Below are 9,116 nucleotides of genomic sequence, written 5' to 3' on the forward strand. Positions count from 1 at the left end.
TGACAATGACAAGTGAGGCGGTAGCAATGATTTTACAGTGTCACCAAACTTCAAGCAAGCTTTTCCCCCAACTTGCCTTAAAAATTCCCTCCCGTTTACAATACGCTGTGTCTAGGTACACGCGGTACACGCTAACGTGTACGCAAAAGTTAGGTACACGCGAATAAACTTCATCAAGCCAGTGACGTCATTATTTAGCGTGCGCAGTGATATATTTTGGTACACGCTATTTTGATATTTTTACGCTGGTTGGTAACACAAGAATCTACAGGTCGAGCAAGTCTCGTAAATTTCACGATTGCGAGCCACGCTTCACGCAACCGTGTTTGCGTACTTGTGTTTCGAGTTGCGTGGTCGTGCGGAGTTATATTTACCAATTCGCGCAATCGTACTTGAGACGCTGTGTCAGGTGAGGTGTTTGAAAATTTGTGTAACTTGATTCTGTGGTTAAACTTTTGTTTTATTTTTTTTTCGCAGAAAATTTTTAGATGAAGTAATTGTATGATGATATGATGAAGATAACACAGAAAATACAAGAGGGCAGCATACTTTGCAAAACAACTGTTACAATTTGAAATCAACAAGTTGTTGTCTTGCAGGTAAAAAAAGTGACTTTTTAAAAAAATTATATCTTGGAAACTAAAAATTATTTTTATTTATAATTGAAACATGTAAAAGTATAGTACTCTCAAAAAAATTTCAGCCAAAAATATTCATTTTTGTAGAGTTGACTGCAATTTTTCGACAACAGCCCTTTTTTACGGTGAGCAGCATAACAAGTCCAGTCTCATCTGAAATCAAAGTTTCTTGTAGTTTATACCTCTGGCTAGTGAATGAACAAAGGATTTTTTATTAGATGAGGTCATTTTTGTTTTATAAAAAAAAACTACTTTAAAAATGAGAAAAATTGGGGTCAAAAATGTGTTTAAACTTATGTAAAATCTTCAAATTTAATTTTTTTTAATTCCTTCGTTCATATTCTAGCCAGAGGTATAAACTACAAGAAACTTTTTGATTTCAGATGAGACTGGACTTAGTTATGCTGCCAACGCAAAAAAAACTTAAACTCTACAAAAATGAATATTTTTGGCTGAAACTTTTTTTGAGATTACCTTAAGTACTATACTTTTACATGTTCCAATTATAAATAAAAATAAATTTTAGTTTTCGAGATATATTTTTTTTAAAAAGTCACTTTTTTTACCCACAAGACCTATGTAACCCCTTAAAAAAATGTTTCGAAGAATATGTTTGATGGCCAAGATGCATACATATATTTAGAAGGAAAGTTCCTGATTTCTGTAGTATAATACATAATACCAAAGAGGAAGTAGCCCTAAGCGCCAGACTCCACTTGCGATTTGTAGTTGTGAAGATTGAACACATTCTTTCAAATAGAAGTCAATCTATGATTATTTAGTCACAAATGGATTGACTTGTATTTGAAACAATGTGTTCAATCTTCCTGATTACAAATCGCAAGTGGAGTGCGGCGGTAATAACACCAAAATATTCCATATAGGTCCATAGAAGGTACACAGACATTGAAAAATTCCTGGAATATCCCCGAAAACATGTTCCCTGAACATCCCAGGAAAATCCTGTGTCAGCATCTTAAACATTACCTGAATGTCTTATTGGAACATTCCATGAATGTCCACGAATGTTCTCTGGACATTCAAAATATATTTTGTAGACATTCCCTGGATATACCAGAAATACAGTGATGAGCGCTCTAATAACCGGCAAAATAGCACAAAAGATGTATTAAGTAGTGAGATAAAAAGACATGAAACTAGTCGAGCTGGGAAATTTAGCGATATTAACTTATACATTTAGATTGTATTGATTGTGTACCACCTTCAGACATATCAGACGAGTTTGGAAACTACCACTGTCACAGTGACAGTTTTAGTTGACATACTCCTCCGATATGTGTAAAGGTGGGATCAATATAACGTAAATTTAAAGGTTAATTTCGCTAAATTTCCCAGCTCGACTAGTTTCATTTCTTTTTATCTCACAACTAAATATGTTGCCCATATTTTGCCGGTTATTAGGGCACTCATCACTGTACATCCTTGCTGATGTGACAATACCTCCTATCTGTTTTTTCATGAGTTTTGTATGAGAGATGGAAAAACATGTTTTAAGGTCACCTCCTGTGTTCATATGTAAGTTTTGACTTGTTTTGTAGTTCATAGATAGTTTAATTTACTACAAAACAAATATCATATGAAAACAGGAGGTGACCCTAAGACAAGTTTTTAGTCTCTCTTACAAAACTCATGAAAAAAAACAGATAGGATGTATTATTACATCACTGACGATATGTGGCCATACCAAATAATACATCCTTGATAAATATAAACATTTTTATTGAACAAAATCTTTTCATACATTTTTTAATGCAATTTACTGATATTCCTAAATATTTTAAAAAAATGTGTCACATTTGCTTTGTAAACCTTTCTTTTGCCTTTCGTAGCCACATATTCCGTTTCCTTCCTGGTTTTTTGTAGACCACTTCTCTCAGCTGATTCTAAAAAAAAATAAAATAAATGGTAATTTTTCTATCCTTTACAATTAACAATCAGAAGAAATATTATTTACAGATAATGATATGCATAATAATAATAGGTTTGTTTTAGCATCAGTTTAAAACAGTTTGAAATCATCAGCGAATAGTGGACCAGCGCGAGTAGAGGGGATCGCACTGGTGACTGTATTATGTTCTTTTACCGACCAACTGTTTGCTGACGGTTTTTGACTAGTTTGACTGTTTGCTAGAATAAACCTAATAATAATGAATATTTTGTATTTTGACAATGACATCTGATGTGGAAGTCAAAACATTAATAAAATTATTTTTTCAAGTTAACTTTCACATGCGCGTCTTAAAATTGTACTTTTAATACTTATATCATAAATAACTATTAAAACTATCTTAAGAGGAAACAGTATCGATCAACAGGTAGCGAAAAGGTGTTCCAAGATTGCGGCTGTAATTTTGAATATTTTTTCGAGATATTTGGCACACATATTCTTAATATAATAAAGAATGGTGGTACAGAGCCCAATTTGAAAAATATATTAATATGTGGAAATTACTTTGTAATTAAATACAATATAAAAAAACGAGCTTGTACCGCCATTAAGAAGAACAAAAAAATACACTTTCTTCAAATACAACTTTTTTATCCGATTTTGTGTTATTTTGGAACTACTAAAATTTTTTATTTCATTAGTAGTTCCAAAATTACACAAAATCTAGGCATCGGATAAAAAAGTTTATTTGAAGAAAGTGTATTTTTTTGTTCTTCTTAATGGCGGTACAGGCTCGTTTTTTAAATATTGTATAATTACAGAGTAATTTCCACATATTAATATATTTTTCAAATTGGGCTCTGTACCGCCATTCTTTATTATTTTACGAATACGTGTGCCAAATACCTCGAAAAAATATTCAAAATTACAGTGGCAATCTTGGAACACGTTTTGGCTACCTGTTGATCGCTACTGTATTAACTTAAAACATTGTAATTTGCTAATCCAGTATATTTTACTCTACTACTACTCTACTAGCTACCTCATTTTCCACTGTTTCTAAAGACTTGTTTACATGGGTAGAGTTTTGAGGAGAGTAGAGTAGCGGTAGTACTCTACCAAAAATGGCTTGATACCATTCACATGAGGAGAGTACAAGTATAGTACTGATGCTAGTATAGTGAAACCGATTTTTGTATTTTTAAACACTCTTGATTATAAGTGCACCTTAAATTCTTAATTTTTTGCTTAAGCTCGTTTACTCCAAAGCCTCCTTTGCCATTCTTTAGACGATTTCATCCTCCGCAGCTTGCTGCAAACTTTTATTTCTGTAGTATACACTACCTAAATTCCATAAACACTGGTATTCGCCGTATTATAGCTCTACAAGTTTTAAAGTTTCATCTTCGGTGAACTTCATTTTCACTATTTACACAAAACACAATTCCAGCCAGAATGACAGCGCCCCCATGTACTCTCCTACCTACTCTATTCTGCCATAACTGAGCGTGTTCCATGGGTAGAGTGTGCAGCCGAGTAGACATTTTGGCAGTAGTGGTGGTCATAGAGTAGTTACTTTGCCATAGGTTGCTAGTCACTCTACTTTAACTCCAACTATACACTCTACCAGCTATTCTACTGTGCTGAGCATTTTTACAGGTAGAGTTACTCTACTCTATCAAGTACTTGCATCATTACTCTACCCGTGTAAGCAAGTCTTAAATCTACTGAATGAAAATCTACTTCTACTCTTAATGAAAAATGTCTAAAATCATTTACCCACCTAGTATTATTGTAGAATTTAAGACAGTCCAGTGCCTTATAAATAATTTCAATATGAATATTATTTCCTTTAATTCTCCTTTGATACCACTCCATTTTAGATTTTGGGGAACTTATTTCATTGTGTTTATAGCCCATATTTATTGAAGGAACCCAATCTGGAGATTGTTATTATCGATTAAGTCGGCTGGTTTTCCTATTTTCCTATAAGATTAAAATGTTAACATCTTCAAAAATCGTTACTGTTGTAATTGTAACTTACCAGATATAAAATGATTACAGCAGACAGGACAGGAAAATTTTCATTTCGCTAGTAAAACCTGTACATTGTATTGCATTTAACCATTGTTGTCTCTCAGATACCTTATTTAGTTCAGTTTAAAAGTGAACTTTATCTTGACTTCACAATTACTTTGCATTTCACACTTCAAAACACAACACCAATGAAGCATATTATCTTTCTAAATTAATACTTCCAGAGAAAATGTTAAATTAATCTTTGTACAACACAAAATTACAAAGAAATACAACTAAAATTATCTAAAACTCATGAAGAACAGATAGAATAAGATTTATCTTTTACACCCAGTAGCCATATTGAGAATAGTATATTATTATCAGTAGAAACGATTACATTTAAATTTGGTAAATATAACTCCGCACGACCACGCAACTCGAAACACAAGTACGCAAACACGGTTGCGTGAAGCGTGGCTCGCAATCGTGAAATTTACGAGACTTGCTCGACCTGTAGATTCTTGTGTTGGTAACTGTGTCCATAGGCGTAACCAGGGGGGGTTTGGGGGTTGTAACCGCCCCCCATTTGGTTGTACTTTGAGCTCTATAACACCATTACTATTCCATACCCCCAGAGACCATCTAGTAGTTGTAACCCCCCTCCCTTGGATCATCCTGGTTATACCTCCAACTGTGTCGTTCTTTTTTTGAGCGTAAGTGTAATATCATTATTGAACGAAGTTCGTCTATTTTACCTGTTGTGTCTAAGTTAAATTCTGCCATAATTACTTAATTCCTCTTTCCTTAATTTATATACCCAGCCTACCATCTCATTCGCTATTTAGCCTATCACTCCATATTATATTTTGAATATAATTTGTTCAATCCGCTTAAATCCTTTTAAAATAACTTCTCGGACGCCACTGTTACGATCTCGGTTAACAAATACAGCCGATGACAGGATTCTATTTTTAAGACAATCATTTCAAAAACTAAAACATACAAAAGATAAGGTAATTAGCGTTAATTACTTGTTAATTTCGTTATCAAAATATATTTGCAATCTATATATCGGACTTTCGTAAATATTGGGTCGATGTGACGATATTTGATACATGAATAAACGACGATCGATTGAATCAGGAGTAGCATTTATTTATTAACGCGAAATGGATACATAAAGAGAGGAAACTCGCTCAACTTGCCAGGGATAAGACATGTCTAAGCTCACTTTGCGTAAGGGATGGGGTTGTGAACCGTCGAAATCGCTCAGCACGCCAAGACGACGGGGTTTGAAAGGTTTCGGAATATGGTCGGGATATACTTAACTCACGTATTATACCTTCTTGTTTATTCTCCGTTCAACACACAGAGAATAATCAAAATGGATTTTCATTCCGTCGTTTATAAGTACTGTCAGAGACGGTATAAAAACACTTTTTGCTTAATACATAGGCGTACACTAGACTTCTGAAAAACAAGAAGGAATACTGGTGAACGGTGAAGTTATCAATAATTTGCGATATGCGGACGATACAGTACTCTTAGCTTCTAGTCAAGAAGATCTGCAAACACTACTTGATAGTTTCGTTGAGAGTTGTAGGGAGGTAGGTCTGGATCTGAACATACGGAAAACCAAAATACTCGTAATAAGTAAACAACAGCATACATATAAAACTGTCTATATATGTAAATATGTAATACCAAACTTGATCAAGTTGATAAAATCGTTTACCTTGGACAGCAATTAAATTGTAACGCTAAAAGTTACGGCGAAATTAGATCTAGGATAGAGCAGGCTAGAGCCGCTTTTAGAAGGATGTCCAAGGTTTTATGTAACAGAGACCTAAAATTGGCATTGAGGATCTACCTACTTTGCTGCTACGTGTTCTCGGTCTTACTTTATGGTGTCGAGTTCTGGACTGTGAATAAAATCGATCTAAATCGCCTTGAGGCTTTCGAAATGTGGTGCTATAGAAGAATTTTAAAAGTTTCCTGGGCGAAGAAGATTCGAAACTCCACAATACTAGAAAATGAGAGGTCCCAAATATAGGTTGCTACAAAATATCATGTAAGGAAAAATAGCAGGCAAACGCAGTCCAGGACGAAGAAGAACCTCATGGTTGAAGAACTTGCGAGATTGGTATGGTGTTGATACAAGCATATGCCATTTAGGGTGGCAGTGAATAAAATTAAAATAGCTATGATGGTAACCAACGTTCTGAAAAAGGACATGGTACATGAAGAAGAAGAAGAAGAAGTACACTAGACGATAAAATTATATTATCGTCACACTTCTTTATTGTTTATTGTAATCTTATAAATATATCGAAATTCCATATGCTAAAAAAAAATAAAAAAAAAATCAAAAACTATAATATTATCGAGCAGACTTTTTATTATCGACTTTCAACGAAAATATTATTATTATTACAAAAAATTGGTATTACAGTATTACTGGATGTTATTTGTTATATGCCACTTAATATTTTATACAGGGTGTTTGGCAATAAAGAATGGGCCATAGCTTAACCTTAGATTCCTGAGCCTAAAATAGGTCGATTTAAGGTAACTTACCTTAGCTCAAAAATTGATAATAACCTAAATACAGGGTGTCAAAGTTAAACTTTTATTTTATTTATTTTTGAATATTTTCTGACAGGCATGGGACAACAACACAGAATTTAGTAAGTGGTGCTGACATTGTACCATCTACTAATAGTACATTATATACCGCGGGACTGAAGTAGTACATTTAATCCTGAAGGTAAAGTTTATGGCCCGACCGCAGGGAGGGCCATAATTTACCTGAAGGATTAAATGTACTTCAGTCGCAAGGTATATACGATACTTTTCGTACTTCCGGTATGATTTTATTAATTATTTCAATAATTTCAATCAGTTTTTTCTCTCTTCAACTCATTTAATAAACTGTCTTTAAAATAAGTTACCATAGTAACATTGCGTTGTGACAGTTATAATTTAGAAACATTGTCATTACTAGTGTCATTGTAAAGAAACATTGTTATTGATAATTATTGGTATCATGAGTGAAGAAGGTGTATCTGATATTGATAAAAGAGCAGCCGAAGTAGGTGAAGAATTGTTACCACCGAAATCTAGAAAACTATACGAGCAGCAGTACGATGCTTTTAAAAAGTGGTGCCGCTTAAAAAATGTGAGACAACCTACTGAAAATGCGCTGTTAGTCTACTTCGATGATAAATCAAAAGCGGTTTGTGCCTCAACTCTCTGGGCACATTACTCAATGCTGAAATCGGTTATTAACATTAGAGAAGATATTGATATAAGTAAATTTCCAAAATTATTAGCTTTTTTGAAGAGAAGAAATGAGGGATTTAAGCCAAAGAAGTCAAGAATTCTCACGTCTGAGCAGGTAGATCAGTTCTTACGGGAGGCTCCGGATGATAAATATTTAATGCTTAAGGTAAATTTGGAAATTTGTTTATATTCAGAAATTTTAAGAAATCAATTTTTTTGTAGGTTGCACTTATTTTGGGCGTTGCGGGAGCTTGTCGTGGAAAAGAGTTGGTTGATTTAGAAATCGACGATGTGAGAGATTTGGGCGATTCCTTCCTAATTGCGATTAGAAACACCAAAAATAAAATTGACCGAAATTTTGTGATCAAAAATTCAGAAAACAGTGCCATCAGTTTTGTGGCGATATTTCGGAAATATGTGGCATTGCGAAAGACAGGGACAACTCATTCAAAATTTTTTGTTCAATACATCAACAAAGAATGTACTACGCGAGTAGTAGGAAAAAACATGTTTGGTACAATTCCACGGCAAATAGCAGCTTTCTTGAAATTAGAAAATGCGACGTCTTATACGGGACATTGTTTTAGACGCACATCTGCGTCTTTGTTAGCTGATTCGGGAGCAACAATAGACGTGCTGAAGAGACATGGAGGATGGAAATCCTCCAACGTGGCCGAGGGATATATTGAATCGTCTATTAAAAATAAACAAAAAATTTCAGATAAAATATTTGGTCAAGTCGCCGATTCGTCCACTATAGTTATGCCACAGTCCTCATTCTCGCTTCCTGTTTCTGCAGGATCTTCGAAACAAACACCAGTTCAATATGAAAAGGACCTATCTGTTACTCGTCAGTTACCTGCTGCATTAACCCAGGAAAGACTGGTCAATATGACGAACTGTCACAATATTAATTTGAATATTAACGTTAATTACCATTCTAATTAATTATATTTTTCAATAAAATATCCCTTAAATTCGTTTGTTTGTGATTTAATCGTTCCGGGAGTTTCGTCAATATTTAATCCCGGAGGGATTAAATGTGACACTTTAGTACCTGTCACAAGGGAGTGAAGTTGTCACTTTAGGCCCGGAAGTACGAAAATTATGTTAAACAAACGTTTCTGGATACTACCAGAGGCGTACGACGGGGGAACGAGAATGGTTGACTCTTCCCAAATTCTACGCCACTGACGGAATTGCTATTTAAGTGCAATTTTTTTATTCTCCAATACTTTCTATGTAAAAAACATACTCTTCATTTGTAA

At 34.2% G+C, this 9,116-nt stretch overlaps 1 long non-coding RNA gene across 2 annotated transcripts; it reads right to left on the reverse strand.

Annotated features, from left to right (window-relative positions):
- Positions 1–2,361: 2,361 nt before the first annotated feature.
- On the reverse strand, positions 2,362–5,141 carry LOC126885661 (uncharacterized). Of its 2 annotated transcripts, XR_007698424.1 has the most exons (3): positions 4,592–5,102; positions 4,331–4,533; positions 2,362–2,542 (listed from the first exon to the last, which is right to left on the reverse strand). It is a non-coding gene; the product is annotated as an uncharacterized LOC126885661 (long non-coding RNA). The 2 variants fall into 2 exon arrangements; XR_007698423.1 differs by having other exon boundaries at positions 4,331–5,141.
- Positions 5,142–9,116: the final 3,975 nt, after the last annotated feature.

This window comes from Diabrotica virgifera, chromosome 5 (genome assembly GCF_917563875.1).
Source record: "Diabrotica virgifera virgifera chromosome 5, PGI_DIABVI_V3a".
Taxonomy (NCBI): Eukaryota; Metazoa; Arthropoda; class Insecta; order Coleoptera; family Chrysomelidae; genus Diabrotica; species Diabrotica virgifera.